General features: G+C 35.8%; 1 protein-coding gene across 2 annotated transcripts in view; it reads right to left on the reverse strand.

Moving 5' to 3' along the window:
• Positions 1-83, reverse strand: part of SCML4 (Scm polycomb group protein like 4) — a 179779-nt gene extending 179696 nt beyond the window's left edge. For both annotated transcript variants that reach the window (XM_051997487.1, XM_051997489.1), the window contains exon 1: positions 1-83. This exon is cut by the window's left edge and continues 365 nt beyond it. The gene's annotated coding sequence lies outside the window, so the exon portion shown is untranslated.
• Between the last annotated feature and the right edge of the window lie 17829 nt (positions 84-17912).

Below are 17912 nucleotides of genomic sequence, written 5' to 3' on the forward strand. Positions count from 1 at the left end.
ACAGCTAAACTAAGAAAAACGTGCAGGGCAGGTTTTTTGGCAGCCCGAGTAGCAAGGTAAAAGCCACTTTTGCTTCTTCAGGAGTCTATGTAGTTGTAATAGCCAGAATTATGTCCCAATTATCAGAATGGGTGTTCCCAACATTTCGGTTTTAACTACCCCTCCTCTGTTGCCATAGAAACCAGACTGTTACATCGTCTCTTTGTCCCAATCATGCAGCAGTGTGGGCCAACACTGAGCTCATAAAGATATTGGTGATCTGAAGGACCAGTTGTTAGACTTCTGACAATGGGAAAAAGAAATTAAAATGAGGATGGTATGGATGCTTGGGGTAAGCAGTGCTTTTGCACATGGGAATGTGTGTGCATAAGTATGTACATTGTAGGTGTTCATATGAAAGATACAACATGGATATCCGAATAGTAGCTCTATCCTTGCTCCAGTGACATCTCTGTGTAAATACTATTATTGATAATGATCCGATTCAATTCAATAAACACTTATTAAGTTAAAAATTATCATGTGCTTTATGATGACAAAACAATTCCGCAGCTTTTTTTCAAATATGAAAAATATCTGGTCCCATAATATAATATGGTGTAGTTGGTACCCAGAAAGGGTGTGTGTGGGGGGGGGGAGCTGTGTTATACATCATTTAGGCTCCATTGCTCCCTCTGTAGCAAATTAATTTATACTTGTAAAGGGTCTTTTTTTTTCTCTTTCACCCTCCTTTTATAAAGTGGGGCAAGTTTATTGCCCATTTCATTCACTCCAATTTATTGGGTATTTCCTCAAGACATAACATCCTTTTGTACAAATATTGTGAGGACACACAAGTATATTCCCTGAGGATACTGCTAGAGTGTATATACATAGAATTAAATAGAAATTGGGACTATTTAAGGCATCTAATATAATTTAATCATTTTCAGTAAATCAAGAATTAAACTTATAATTCATGAACCTTCTGAGTAAGGTAATATTAGAAACACATGAGAAATCTGTTGGCAAATGACAGAATTTTGGAGAAAGTTACTAAAAAAGGCTTTTGAATTTTAGTTATTGATCTATCCAGCCATGCTCATTCACATCTGTAAAACAATAATCAACATTAAACATGATTATTGTTAAGTATGTCTTTAAATCATTCACATCTGTAAAACAATAATCAACATTAAACATGATTATTGTTAAGTATGTCTTTAAATCCTACCTTCTATGAAAATCCTTTCTCAATTCCCTTAATGTTAATGCCTTCCCCCAAGATCATTCCCAATTCCGTCTCTGTCTTATTTGTACATAGATGTTTGCGTGTCACCAAAAGCATTCCCCTTCCATTGCCCTCCACCCTCCAAAAAAAATCAAGCCTTTCCCTTACCTATTATTTTATTCTAGATCTCTGATCAGTTTCTTTATCGGGACCCAGAGTGTTGATCCAGCGGATGGAGGACAACAACAGCCTACATTAGACTGTAAACTCCTTGAGAGCAAGTATTGTCTTTTTGTCTTTCCTTGAATCCCAAGAATTTAGCACAATGTTTGGCACATAGTGGATACTTAATAAATGCTTGTTGACTTAATTTGAGTAGAAGTACGTAGTGGATTGTACTTTTACAACTATGAAGAGAGGGTTGAGGAAATATTCAACTAACTGTGTCTTGGATAAATTCCCTTAAATAAAAAAAAAAAAGACCAATTGGATTATGTTTTTAAAAGCACAACAGAAAAGTGTCCAGAACAAGAAGCAAAAAGGCCAGAAAAATTCTTTATAATAGACATTTCTGATAAAAGTCCAACAGCCAAAACTTATTAGGAATTGAAGAAAACTTCCACTAACCTGAGTCAGCAAAGGGTATGAACAAGCATTCTTAAAAGAAGAAACACAAGTTATCAACTACAACATGAACAAGTGTTCAAAATCCTTAATAATCAGAGAAAGATAAATTAAACAAGCAGGATGAACTTGAAATCTTAGCTCAAGTAGGTAAAATTGGGCAATTGAGGAAGAAAGGGAGCAATCATTGCTTCCCTTTCTCCTCCTTCCTCCAAACAAATTGAATTTAATTAAAAACTGAAATGAGAACAGTGTTGGAAGATGAGCAATTTGGCCTACTCCTCTTTCCCTGTTTGTCATCAAGAAGCATCCTTATTCCACTTGTCATGTTTTGCTTATATATGCTCCTGGGCTCTTGAACCATTCCAAAGGATGACAATTAAGATGGCCTGTTTCCTCATTTATAAAAGGAAAGGGCTGAATATGATGATCTCCAAGATCCCTTCCTAATTAAAGATTTGTTGATCTTCAGATAAATAACTTGGTTGGGTTGAGAAGAAAATATGTTTTGTGGATATCTTATAAGAAATTTCAAATATTTTTATTTCCTTCTGATAGTCAAAACACTGAAATAGGAAAAATGGCCCAAATAGTCAGCCTGTCTCAAAGGCAGATAATTTTTTTTCTTCTACCTGGATCTCTGCCAGATTTGGACTTAGGTCTAAAATTTTTGTCTTTCCTCATTTTCTTTACAGCTGTGATCTGTTGAGATTTAGCAGACTCAGTCCATTAGTTTGGGGTAACATCTCAGAATGTTACCAGCAGCATCTAATATGGATATAGGCAACTTAATAATAGTCCTTGACTCATCAACAGTAACTTGCAGTGGGATTTGGAGGTTAAATTTTTTTAAAAAAGATCATTGTTGTTGTTTTAATTTTTATTTTTAATAATTAAAACAACAGCAATGATCTTTTTAAAATAAGCAATTCCATAACATAATATAATAAAAAAAAGATTGCACATGAAACTGTAAATGTATAATGTACAACTCGCTATATCTTTCAAATACATAATAATTATCAATAAATTTTTTTCTTCCCTTTTTTCTTCCCTCCTCCCCATCCTAGGGATAACCACCATTAGACATAAATAGATATATATGTATGTGTGTGCATATATATATATATACTTATATATACTCACATGTGTACATATATAATTATTCTATATAATTTTCATTACTGTTGTTTTTAAAGAGAGAAAATGTCATTTATACTTGTTTGATTTTTTTCTGTAAGAGTATAAAATGTATGTTCACCCCACAGAAATGTTTCTTGGTTAACTATTAGCAACAGAGTTGAGAAGATGAGCTTAACTTCATGAAAAGCAAAATTTGAATTAGAAGGGAACTCGTGATGATGTAGTTTAAATCACATTAAAAAAATAATTTCCACTACAAGAAACTACTGGTTTCCAGTAATGACAATCCATTATAAAGGATTGTTTGGGGGTTTTCCCCCATTTTCTTTCCTTTTTTGTAAAGTAAAGCAACGTTTCCCATTGTCTACTTCATTCATTCTCATGCATTATCATAGATATTTCCAATAAGACACAATGTATAGGTCTAATTGTGCATCAGAGTTAAGTTTATCTCTTTCCTACTTCCAAAAATTGAATCTAAGCCTGCCTTCTGCAGCCAAATAGGGATAGGGAGTGGATGAGGTAACTTCCAGTTAACCAGGTCAATACTTTCTCTATAAATTAGTCTCAGAAATACATAATATAAGAATTTATATATAATATACAAACAAATATAATATCTAATAAATAAAATATTAGAAATAGATTGTATCAAATATTATACTATATCTATCTAATTTTTCCATAATATTAATATTATATTAAACCATATAATACTGTAAATATATAAATACAGCTAGAATACAAAGAAGTTAACTGATTTACCAAAAGGCATACAGCCAAGGACATGAATTCAGATCTTCCTAATTTCAAGGTCAGTTCTCTATCCAGTTTGGCATGCTTCCTCTCAGGAGAGCCAAGGAGAATACATCTATATAGTGCTGTTAATGCTATTCATTTTTCAGTTGTGTCTGACATTCTTGATCCTATTTAGGGTTTTCTTGGCAAACATACTGAAGTGGTTTGCTATTTCCTTCTTCAGTTCATTTTATAGATGAGGAAATGAGGCAACAGAGTTAAATGACTTGGCCAGGATCACACATCTAAGAAGCTGGTTATGAACTCAGGCCAGGACTCTTTCCATTAAGAATCTAGTTGCCCCAGAACCAAATATAATAAACACTCCAAATGTAGTCAAACCACGGGCAGTGGCAGAAATTTTTTTTAATAATTTTTATTGATAGAACGCATGCCAGGGTAATTTTTTACAGCATTATCCCTTGCATTCATTTCTGTTCCGATTTTTCCCCTCCCTCCCTCCACCCCTTCCCCCAGATGGCAAGCAGTCCTTTACATGTTGAATGGGTTGCAGTATATCCTAGATACAATATATGTATGCAGAACCAAACAGTTTTCTTGTTGCACAGGGAGAATTTAATTCAGAAGGTATAAATAACCCGGGAGGAAAAACATAAATGCAAGCAGTTTATATTCATTTCCAGTGTTCTTTCTCTGGGTGTAGCTGCTTCTATCCATCTTTGATCAATTAAGGCTCTCTTTATCAAAGAGGTCCACTTCCATCAGAATACATCCTCAAACAGTATCATTGTTGAGATATATAATGATCTCCTGGTTCTGCTCATTTCACTCAGCATCAATTCATATAAGTCTCGCCAGTCCTCTCTGTATTCATCCTGCTGGTCGTTCCTTACAGAACAATAATATTCCATAACGTTCATATACCACAATTTACTCAACCATTCTCCAATTGATGGACATCCTTTCATTTTCCAGCTTCTAGCCACTACAAACAGGGCTGAGTGGCAGAAATTTTTAAATTTTTGCTTTTAAATTAAGCAAAATTTGTCTTTGGCTCCATTATACCTCCCTTTCTAAATCTTCAACCCAACTAGTAAAAAATTTTGTACTATCACAATCATGCTTTAATTGATTTGATATCCTATTTATTGACATTGATTAAATATTATACTACAGTCATAAGAAAATGAGAATCTAAATCCTTCAAGATAGGATCCCAGAGTCAAAATTCAGTCTCCATTATATGGGATATAGAGTCTACAAAGGATTTAACTAGTACAGAAAATTTGCTCTCAAATTCTAATTTGCTTTACAAAATTGCTTTCATAGCAAATAATTTATGATATCATTTTTAAATTATTACCAATAATTTTATAATACCTGAAATCTCACTAAATTTTATATAAAATACAGTTACCCATTTCTTTTAAAAGGTCACATATAATAATAGATTAAGTGAAGAAGTAAATTAACATTTCCAGTCTCCATTCTCTCTTTCTCTTTCTCTACCCTGCTTCTACTGCACCTTGCCCAAATACAATTCTTATGGAGCAACTTCCAAAATGCTCTAAAAACTGAGGCTATAAGTCAATTTTCAAGCTCCTTCCCTTCAGCAATATTCCAAGCTGCCATTCACATGGAAAATACACCTAATCTTGAAAAGACGTCATATTTTATATAATTCAACAAACCTACTAGTCAGAGGTTCTTGATCTTTTAGTGTCATGGACCAATTAATTTGCTACTCTAATAAAACTTAGGGCTCAGTAGATAAGAGTTTGCACTGGGAGTCAGCAAGAACTGAGTTCAAATCTGAGCTCAAATACTTAATAATTGTGTGACCTGAGTAAGTCACTTAACCTCTGTCTACCAAGCCAGGTTCTACTTGGTCAGTACTTGGGCCCCTACTGGCTCCAAATGAATGTAAATAGCAATTGTTTCTATTTTGGCCAGAAATGCTAAGGGTCTTCCCCTCCCAGATTGATTTATTTTTTTGATTAGGTAATAGAGGCCATTCTTTGACTCAATTCTTACCTAGCCTTAATCACTGAATGGGTGTCAGATAGAGACCTGTTAAAAGATCTTAGCTTAAAAAGACAAAGGCCCCTGTCACCAGGGCTATCTCTAAGGCTATCTCCAATCATCCTGATGAGTCCAGATGACTTTAGAAGAGAAAGTGAGATTGGTGACCTTGCACAGCCTTTCCTCACTTAAATCCAACTCATTGGCACATCACAACATTATCTCCCTGATGTCACGATTCTCTTGAAGAACGAAAGACAAACAACTCAAAAAGGGCTGATAACATGAGGAGAATATTCTTACTTGCAAGTGAATTGGACTCTACGCAAGATTGTATAGGGTCATCAGCCTCACTCTCTACTCCAGGATCATCAGAGTCCAGTGGCAAGATGTTTGTCAGGATGACGAGCAATAGCTCAGAATACAGTGAGAGATATTGGTCTTTTAAAGCTAAGTTCTTTCCAAAGATACAGAATATATAGTTGGGAGAAGACAGAAAGACCAGGGAAAATCTCTTGTAGAAGGTAGGATTAGAGCTAAACCTTGAAAGAACCTAGTAAAGCTAAGATGCAGACTTGGAAGGAGGCAGAATATTATTACAAATGAGGGAAAATGGGTACAAAGACAGAAAGTCTAGAGACTGAGAATAAGGATACAGGAAGTGGATGAGCTAGACCATATGGTGCACGGAGGGGGCCAAAGTATAAAAAGATGAGATATGTAAGAGGAATCCAGTTTGTGAAAGAATTTAAATCTCAGAAGACTTTTTATTTTATTCTGAAGTAATGAGAAACCTCTAGAATTTACTGAGTAGAGAAATGCCATGATTAGATCTATATTTCAGAAAAATCACTTTAGTAGATTAGGAGAAGGTGAATTGGATAACAAAAAAAGACTTAATGCAGAGAGATCAATATATTGGAGATCAACTATTGGAGTCCTTGAGAGAAGGATGATGAATGGTGGTTCTCTGGGAGGTAGGGGGGAAGAGAGAGAGAGAGAGAGCAGACAAACAGAGAGAGAGAGATAGGGAGGGAGGAAGAGAGGAAGGGAGGGAGAAAAGAAGGGACAAATGAAAGAAAGGAAGGAGGATGAAAGAAGGAAAGGAAGGAGGAAAGAAGGGAAGGAGGGAGGGGGAAGGATGGAAACAAAGACAGAAACAGACAAAAACAGAAAGACAGAGAGAGACTGAGAGGGAGAGGGAACCAGAGAAATAGACACAGAGATAAAAAAAGAGATAGAAAGACACAAACAGGGAACAGAGAAAGACAGAGGCAAAGACAGAAAAATAGAGACAGAGGCAGATAGAGACAGGGAGACAGAGATGGACAAAGTTAGAGATAAAGACAAAAAAGAGATGAGTGACACAAGAGATGTTGGAATTTGGCAATAGATTAGATATATATGATGTGTAAGAATGAGAAGTGCAGTTAAACACCAAGTTCAATAAAAGACCAAGGTCACAAACCTTAGTGACTGGAATGATGCTTTGGAATTTTGGAATGAGAGGATTGTGACTGAGAAGATCATAATTTGCCTTTTAGATATGTTGAGTTTAAGATGTCCAGTTGAAGATTATGATGGTTGGTTGCTAGCAGAAAGACCAGGACTGAATATATAAATCTGGAAATTAAATAGAGATGATTGAATCCATCAAAGCAAGTAAGACCACCAAATGAGATAATATAAAATGATAAGAAAATAAGGTCCAGAATGAAACCTTGAAGAACACCCAATATTTAATGGGATGACTTGGGTGAAGATCCAGCAAATGGGCCTGAGAAGGAGGGATTAGAAAGGACAAGGCAAGAGAAATATCATGAAAAATGATAGAGGAGAGAGAATCCAAAAGGAGAGAGCAGCAAACAGTGTTAAAAGCTACAAAGAGATCAAGAAGCATATGGATAGGGAAAAGACAATTACATTTGACAATTAAAAAATGATAAGTAACTTTAAAGAAAGCAGTGTCATTGAATGATAAGGTCAGACAACAGACTTCAAAGTCTTCACTTCTATTAGCAAGTGAGATAAGAGAAACACAGGAGACCTGTGTGTTCCTTCCAGAATCAGCCCAGATCTTATCTTCTTCACACCTTTCCTGGTCCCCTCCTTCCTAAGGTTACCAATGTCTTGCCCTATCTTTATTTACGCTGTATATATCTTCTATGTTCCTAGTTATTGTCATTTTGCCTTTTTCTTTAAAATGCATGTTCTTGCTGGATAGATTTGCTTTTGTTTGTTCGTTTGCTTGTTTTTATATCCCTAGCACTTAGCACAGTGTCTAACAAATGCTAGAGATACAAAGTACTTAATAAATTTCTGTTGATTGACTGACTTAATGATCCTAATGTAGATTGAATTTTTCAACAAGTTGAAATAAGAGAAAAGAGAAGGTGACAGCAAGCAGAGATGATCAAACCAATCAAAAAATTGGAGTTTTTCACTAATGCATTGTTGGTGGAGTTGTGAAATGAACCAACCATTTTGGAGAACAATCTGGAACTATGTCCAAAGGACTATAAAACTGCATACTCTTTAATCCAGCAGTGCCATTACTGTGTCTGTATCCCAAGGAAATCATAAAGGAGAGAAAAGGACCCACGTGCAAAAATGTTTGTAGCAGTTCTTTTTGCAGTAGCAAAGACTTGGAAAAGGAGTGGATGCCTATCAATTGGGGAATGGCTGAACAAGTCACGGTACATGAAGCTAATGGAATATTATTGTTCTATAAAAAAATGATGAACAAGCTGATTGTAGAAAGGCCCGGAAAGATTTATATGAACTGATACTGAGGGAAATAAGCAGAACCAGGTATACATTGTACACAGTAACAGCAAGAATGTGCAATAATCAATTACGAAAGGTTTGGTTCTTCTCAGTAGTTCAGTGATCCAAAGGAATTCCAACAGACTTTTGACAGAAAATGCCATCTGCAACCAGAAAAAGATCTAAAGAGAGTGAATTTAAATCAATATATGCTATGTTCTCTTTTTTCTGTTTTTTTCTCTCTCCCCTGGTTTTTACTATTTGCTCTGATTTTTCACTCTCAACAAAATTCATAAAACAATGCATATTAAAATAAAAGAATGAAATAGGAGTTTTTCTGACAGGGAAGGAATCAGTCTATAGGGAAAGATATAAAAATAGAAAGAATGTGGAGTTATTGAGGGGACAATTTGATGGGGAATATAGGAAGTTCTACAATCTAGGAGTCATGTGGAGAAGTTTGCCTCAGCAGAAGGATCACTTCAACAAATAAAAGAATAGAAGAGACAATAATTATGGAAGATGTCTGAATAAGATGGATGGAGAGAAAGAGAGAAAGTATGCTCTTACTAAATGATCTCAAGTCAAAAGTGAAAATGAATGTTTAAATTAAAGGCAGAATTTTTGCCTAGTCTGAATGAATTCAAGATCTTCCCCAAGGTAACCCTACATGGGATCATGAAGAGTTTGATATAACAGAACAAAAACATGTCTAAACTTGTTTGTTCCCTTACCTGTTACTTTCAATTTTGATTTTTTTTACACAATTTAATTATAGTATCCCCAATGAACTCACTTTTCCAACTCTCAGATAAGATACCTCTAAGGTAGTTGCTCCTTTTATTCCTCTAAAGTTTCTAAGGAATTGAAGTTTCTAATACTATTATTGTTCATGACCTCCTCCAATCATGAGCAATTGATCTAGTGACCTCTATTACTTTTTTACAAGAGAATCTGTACTAAGAAAGTATGGAAACAGTGGAAGTTACAAAGACATCTCCTAAAATAAAGACATATTCTCCCCATTGAAAACATTCTGTTCCTGAGGAGAATAGCTTCAAACTTGAAACCAAAAGGTACTGAGGTATACACATACTAGAGAATAGTAGCACCATTTCCAAGTGTTCTCGTATAAATAAAATGAAATATTTGTGAAAAAAATGATATACACATGCAAACTCCTGGCCCAGGAAGTCTTTTTCTCCTTTTGAGGAGTTCCCACCAAGTTCAATTTGGGATATGGAACAGGCAACCTATAATGGATGAGTTGCTCTCTTACCCAGTTAGGATAAAGCCTTGAAGGGTATATTTTCTTTTTATTATTATTATTATTATTACAATTTTTTATTTACAAAACATATGCATGAGTAATTTTTCAACACTGACCCTTGCAAACTCTTCTGTTCCAAATTGTCCCTTCTTTGCCTCCACTTCCTCCCCTAGATGGCAGGCAGTCCAACACATTAAACATGTTAAAGTATATGTTAAATATAATATACATATACATATTTACAGTTATCTTGTTGCACAAGAAAAATCACATTTAGAAAGAAGGTAAAAATAACCTGGGAAGAAAAACAAAAATGCAAGCAAACAATAACAGAAAGAATGCAAATGCTATGTTGTGATCCATACTCATTTCCCAGTATTCTTATGCTTATTCTTATTTATATAGTTGGTTCTGCTCATCACTGATCAATTAGAACTGATTTGGATCCTCTCATTGCTGAATATATTTACTTCCATCAGAATACATCCTCATACAGTATTGTTGTTGAAGTATATAATGATCTCCTGGTTCTGCTCATTTCACTTAGCATCAGTTCATGTAAGTCTCTCCAACCCTCTCTGATTTCATCCTGCTGGTCATTTCTTACAGAACAATAATATTCCATAACGTTCATATACCACAATTTATTCAGCCATTCTCCAATTGATGGGCATCCACTCAGTTTCCAGTTTCTAGCCACTACAAACAGGGCTGCCACAAACATTTTGGCACATACAGGTCCCTTTTCCTTCTTTAGTATCTCTTTGGGGTATAAGCCCAGTAGTAGCATTGCTGGATCAAAGGGTATGTACACTTTGATAACTTTTTGGGCATAATTCCTGATTGCTCTCCAGAATGGTTGGATTTGTTCACAACTCCACCAACAATGCATCAGTGTCCCAGTTTTCCTGCATCCCCTCCAACATTCATCATTATTTTTTCCTGTCATTCTAGCCAATCTGACAGGTGTGGAGTGGTATCTCAAAGTTGTCTTAATTTGCATTTCTCTGATCAATAATGATTTGGAACACTCTTTCATATGAGTGGAGATAGTTTCAATTTCATCATCTGAAAATTGTCTGTTCATATCCTTTGACCATTTATCAATTGGAGAATGGCTTTGATTTCTTATAAATTAGAGTCAGTTCTTTATATATTTTGGAAATGAGGCCTTTATCAGAACCTTTAACTGTGAAGATGTTTTCCCAGTTTGTTGCTTCCTTCTGATCTTGTTTGCATTAGTTTTGTTTGTACAAAGGCTTTTTAATTTGATGTAATTTGTGATCAGTAATGGTCTCTAGTTCATCTTTGGTCACAAATTTCTTCCTCCTCCACAAGTCTGCGAGATAAACTATCCTATGTTCCTCTAATTTATTTATAATCTCGTTCTTAATGCCTAAATCATGGACCCATTTTGATCTTATCTTGGTATACGGTATTAAGTGTGGGTTCATGCCTAATTTCTGCCATACTAATTTCCAGTTTTCCCAGCAGTTTTTGTCAAATAATGAATTGTTATCCCAAAAGTTAGGATCTTTGGGTTTGTCAAACACTAGATTGCTATAGTTGACTATTTTGTCTTGTGAACCTAACCTATTCCACTGATCAACTAATCTATTTCTTAGCCAATACCAAATGATTTTGGTGACTGCTGCTTTATAATGTAGTTTTAGATCAGCTACAGCTAGGCCACCTTCATTACAACAAGATGAACATAACAAATGAGCATGACATGAACAGCATGATGAATATAACAAATATGGAGATATGTTTAAAAGAATTTTACATATTTAACCTATACCATATTGCTTGCTGTCTTGGGGAGGTAAGGATGGGAGGGAGAAAAATTTGGAACACAAAAGTGAATGTTGAAAACCATCTTCAGGTAGGTGGTGCAATGAATAGAGTACCAGCCCTGAAATCAGGAAGACCTGAGTTCAAATATGACCTCATACACTTAACTCTTCCTACCTGTGTGACCCTGGGTAAGTTACTTATTGCCTTAGCAAAAAAAAAAAAAAAAAACAAAACCCACTATCTTTACATGTATTTGGAAAAATGAAATGATATATTTTTTTAAAAGGTGGTGTGATAATCAACTACGTTGTACTTAGCTCTTCTCAGCAATCCACTGATCCAAGAGAATCCTAATAGACTTGAGATGGAAAATGCCATCCATATTCTATGGAGACCAAATGCAGATACAAGCATACTATTTTCACCTTTTTGTTGTTTTTTCTTTCTTGTAGTTTTTCCCTTTTATCTTGATTTTTTTCACAACATGATTAATATGGAAATATGTTTAAAGTGATTATGCTTGTACAACCTATATCAGTTTGCTTACTGCTTTGGGGAGGAAAGAGGGAAGGGAGGAAGCTAGAAAAAAATTGGAACTGAAAATCTTACAAAAATGAATGTTGAAAATTATCTTTATATGTAATTGGAAAAAATAAAATATTTTTAAGTGGGAAGAAAAAAACAATAAAAAAGTATTCATCTATGAGAGACAGAAACCAGGCAGGGAATACTGCACGTACTGTAAGGACTTCACCCTAATTAGACAGTCCTCTTCAATATATTTGTCACAAAATGCACTATCCAGTACTCTGACCTTGCTTAATTATTATGCAAAACATAGCAGGGATAGAGATCCAAATTATTGAGATTTTGTAAACTTAATTTGTAGTTGGCTAATCCAAACAGCCTACCAATTTGAAGTTACAAATTAACAGAGATGAGAGTTTGTAAGGTTGTTTTAATGAGTGCTTTGAAAGAAAAAGAAAGAGCCACTTCTAGGAAGATAACCTTGGTAAATATAAGCTAGTACTGAAAAGAAATGGGTGAGGTTGGCAGCCATTTTCTTCTTCTCCTAGAAGGCTGAGCAAGTACAGCAGATTTGACAGGAAATCTATGCCCCAGAAGGGCAGTGAGTTGCCAGAGAAGTCTGTGTGCCCACAGACAGAGACAGGGACAGAAAGCCTTGACATGTGCAAATGGAGCCACTGGCTTTAGGATGATTGACAATTCAACTACTTTGCTCATTAGGACTACTTGGTTGTCCCTGCAAATGAACGTTCTTGGCTATATTCTTCATGAATCTTTGGCCTCAAATTTCCTGTCTCTCAAGCTCAAAAGATGAATGAGTTGAGTGGTTTGTTTGAGCAGAGCCCATCTATGTTACAAAGATGGCAAGTCACAATAAAAAAAATAGAGCTGTGTTGAATGTACACAATGTTGGAAAAACCAACCCACATCAGGAATAAAAAGTTATTAATTTGCGAGTAAAGAAAATCACCAGATTTTACTGTTTTAATATTATTTCCAAATATCTGAGACAATTTCTTCTTACACAAGCAAATATTATACATGCATATAATATGTTATATATGTGTGTATGTATATTTGTATATATATAATGTGTGCATATATTTATATATATGAATATGCTACTCATATACATATATATGCATTGCTTTTGATCACATGTGATGTGAAAAACTAGAAGGCTAATGACATATTTTCAATGTGAACTTAAAGCAGGCTCAGGCCAAGAGCTGTATCAGTATTCTTCAGCCTACACAAATCACCTAGGCCTAGGAACATAGCTGGTACTCAATTTACAAGGTAAAAAAATATACTGCACAGGATAAATACCATCTAGACAGCTCAGAGTTAAAGACAAGTTCCTCCCCCTTTTTTTTCCATAGCACTCATTAAAACAGTCTAACAAACTCTCATCTTCATTAATTTGTAACTTCAAATTGGTAGGCTGTTTAGATTAGTCAACTACAAATTAAATTTACAAAATCTCAATAATTTGGATCTCTATCCCTGCTATGTTTTGCATAATAATTAAGCAGGGTCAGAATTACTGGAGAGTGCATTTTATGACAGATACTTTATGGACGATTGTTTAATTAGGGTGAAGTCCTTAGAGGATGCACAGGTCTTCTTTTAGTGTCCCAATTTAGCCTCATCCTGACCCTCTTTAAAAAAAAAAGAAGAAAACTTGGGTTCCTTCAGCTCTCATCTAAGACCAGAGCAAATTCCCTGGGATTTGGAGGTGTCGTGAGACCAGAACAGCTATAAGGAGCAGTTAAATGGCTTCAATCCATCTTTTGTTGTTGGGTTATTTCAGTCATGGTCAATTTTTCAGGACCCCATTCTGGGCTTTCTTGACAGAGATACTGGAGTGTTTGCCATTTCCTTCTCCAGCTCATTTTGCAGATAAGGAAACTGAGACAAACAGAGTTAAATGAGTTGCCCAGGGCCAACACAAACCTTCTTAAAGGAGTCTTTCTAACTCCAGCCCTAGCACTCTATGCAGAGCCACTTAGCTATCTAGAGCTTGCTAATTTCTCCTTCCTCCCTTAAATGAAACTTATACAAACAAACCAACTACAAATAATCTTGAGTCTACCCATAGGAATTCTTTGAACCAAGCATCTTATAGCTGGACAAAGCTAGATTTTAGAATTAATTAATTAGGTGTTAATCTGCTCTGTGATTTCACCTATTTTTCAAGCCAACGTTTCACATTTTAGTCAGTAAGATTGCTAAAGTGAGTAAGACCACCTTTCACCCTACCTATGTCATTACCCTATAATGGTTTCTTTTTACCCCTCTACCCTCTTCCTAACTCTCCTATTACTATTGAAGGCACCACCATTCTCTCAGATAGTCAGGCTCAGAACATAGAAGTCATCTTCAACTCCTCACTTTTACCCTCTTTATTCAATGTCTTACCAGGTCCTATCAATCCTATTTTTGTAACACTTCTTTTATCTGCCTGCTTATCTCCTCTGACAATGTCATCACCCTGGTTAAGACCCTCATTGCTTCACACCTAGAATATTGCAATAGCTTTATCATTGGTCTCCTTGTCTCAAATTTCTCCATCCTCCATTCAGATGTCAAACTGATCTTTCTAAAAAGCAGGTTCAACCATGTCACCATCATCACTATTACCCCTGACCCATTCATTAAACTCCCTTGACTCTAGGATCAAATATAAATTCTCAGTATTCAAAATTCTTCATGACCTGATTAACTTCTAGCTTTCCAGGCTTCTCACATCTTACTTCCCTCCAAATTCTTTTGTGATTCAGTAACCCTGATTTCCTGACTCGTTCTCACAAAAGACATTTCATGTCTCAACTCTGTGCATTTTAATTGGCTGTCCTCCAAGACTGGAATTCTTCCCTCCTCATCTTCATCTTCTGGCATTCCTGGCTTCCTTCAAATCTTGGCTAAAATCTCATCTTATATAAGATCTTTCTAGAGTCACCTTAATTCTAATATCTTTCCCCTATTATTTATGTCCAATTTATTCTCTCTCTCTCTCTCTCTCTCTCTCTCTCTCTCTCTCTCTCTCTCTCTCTCTCTCTCTCTCTCTCTCTCTCTCTCTCTCTCTCTCTCTCTCTCACTTTCTCTCTCTTTATATATTTGCATATTGTCTCCTCCATTAGACTGTAAGCTCTTTGATAGTAAGATCTATTTTTGCCTTTCTTTGCATCCCCAGTGCTTAGCACAATGAATGACAGATGTAGGCACTTACTTATTAGCTCCTTGACTTCACAATACTACCACTACCTACCTCACCCATCACAAAGTGGTAGGCAGATCCTGCTCTAAAGCTCTGGTAGCACGTTGTAGAAAAAGTCCACATCTATCATTTCTATAATCTATAGAGATTTACTCAGACAACAACAACCTAGTCAGTGTACTAACAATATTGTGTAAAATGAGCCAAGAAAGGGAAAAAAACACGAATAAAGAGAAAATTTCCCCTATCTGTACAGAGGGAGATTTTTAATTTTTAGTACCAAGTTTTCTTTGGCCACAGGTTTTCTTTGGCCCCAAATCTTGATTTCTTTCTACTGGTCTTCATTCTTGGAGACCTTTGGTCTATGGATCTGCTGTGAAATTCATTGTCTAACAGTGAGACTCTTAAAATGAAGGCAATTTAAATCTAGCTGATTGCTTCTTTTGTTGTGGTAACATCTTTCTCACAGCCAATACAGGGTGTGGGTTTTAAGGAAAGTCAATCTATTGCCTTTATGCCCTGCTTTCATATAGCAGAGGGTGACCATGGAAACCCAATATTGAAACAGAAGAATGTAAAGTTTATTCTTGTCAGCAGTAGCAGAACTTAAGATGGTAACAGTAATAAAATAACAACACCTACAAAGATGTAGCTCTTTAAAGTTCACAAAGCTTCTATGTGTATTTTCTAATTTTAACCTCATAACATCCCCATGAGGCATAGGTACCACAGTTATTATTATCTCCACTTTACAAATAAGAAAAAACAAACACAGAGAGAGAGATAGAGACAAAGACAAGAAAGAAAGAGATAGAGCAACAGAGAGAGATCCATGGGACAATATTTTTAATATGTTTAGTTGATGTCTTTTGTTTTCATATCACTTTCATTCTCAACCATCAAAAAAGCAAATCCTTCTTCCCTCATAACAAAGATAAACAGTTATACAAAATGATAGATTACATGGAATAATCTATTCCTGCTGTTCCCCAGCTCTCTTCTGAGAGGAGAGAGATTCATTTCATTATGCTGTCCAGGACAAAATCTTTTATTATACTTACTCAGAGTTCAACTTTTAGTATTCTTTTCCTTTATATTATAATGTTCATTGAATACATTGTTCTCCTGGTAAATGCTTGTTGTTGGGTCATTTTCAGTAGCATCTGATTCTCTATGACCTTGTTTGCAGGGGAGAAGGTGCCATTGGAATACTGGAGTGATTTGCCATTTATTTCTCCAAATCATTTGCAGATGAGGAACGGAGGTAAATAATGGTCACATAGTTAACCAATGTCTGAGGCCGAATCTGAACTCAGGTCCTCCTGACTCCAGAAGGAATCTCTCTTAATCGTGCCACCTAGCTGCTTCTCAATTCAGTGCTACCTCATCTCAAAAGGCATAATTAGTACAAGGACCATGGAATATTTTTATGCTTCTAAAGTGTTTCTGAAATGTTGGGGCTTGGTGTAATCAGCTTTTGGTATGCTTTTTCAGAAAATAAAATTTTCTTCATGTTGCTAAAATTTAAAGAGTAAGAATTCCTTTCTTTATGCCCCTTCCTTTTTATGTTAAGCTATTATTTGCTTTAAAACATATTTTCTCTGTTTTTAATAGATCATGGCTATGGAAAGACTTACCATTACTCAGTTTTCACACAGATATTAGCCAAACATTTTCTCATCACTCATCACTAGTTTTCCTTTTATAACCACTTTCTACAGTCTTGTCCACCAATTTAAAAAAATGAAAAATCATCCATAGAGTGATGAGAAATTCTCTGAATCTCAGTTTCCTCACCTGCAAAATATAAGGCTTGGACTAGATAATATCTAAAGTCCCTCTAGTTCTAATATTCTGGGATTCTATGACTTTCTCAGAAATGCAACAAAATGCAGAAAGTCAAAGCCAAAAACAGAGAAATGAGTGAACTTGAACAGCCACCAATAAACTTATTTATGAGATTTCAGTTAATAATAGTAGTTACTTCCTCTTTACCCCCTATAAGAAATGGTATTTCATTTTAATTCTCTCCCTCTCTCTCTCTCTCTCCCTCCCTCCCTCTCCTTCCCTCCCCTTTCCTCCCTCTCATCCTCCCTCCTTCCCTCCCTTTCCTCCCTCTCATCCTCCCTCCTTCCCTCCCTTTCTTTTTCCCTCTCCCTCTCCCTCCCTTCCTCCCTGCTTCCCTCCATTTTCCCCCTCTCTCTCTATCGGTCTCTTTCTCTCTCTCTCTTTTCCCCTCCCTAAACACACACACACACACACACACACACACACACACACACGCACATGCGCGCACACACACACACGCACAAAATGTATGTGTGATTATATAAATGTGCATTTTTCAATAATGATAATTTTTTTTGCCTCTTCCCTATAACCATTCTAGCCCCAGAACTTCATAGAATCTGATCTTGCCCTGCCAGGAGATGTTCTACCTCCCTCCCTGTTCCACCTCTTTCTCAGGTTGATAATCAAATCAATACTACTTTACTACTGTGAAGGGCATGACAATCTACTGCCCCATGAGTCCTCTCAACCTATGTTACAGCCCTATGTTACTGAGTTTTTAA

This window comes from Antechinus flavipes, chromosome 4, assembly GCF_016432865.1.
Source record: "Antechinus flavipes isolate AdamAnt ecotype Samford, QLD, Australia chromosome 4, AdamAnt_v2, whole genome shotgun sequence".
NCBI lineage: Eukaryota > Metazoa > Chordata > Mammalia > Dasyuromorphia > Dasyuridae > Antechinus > Antechinus flavipes.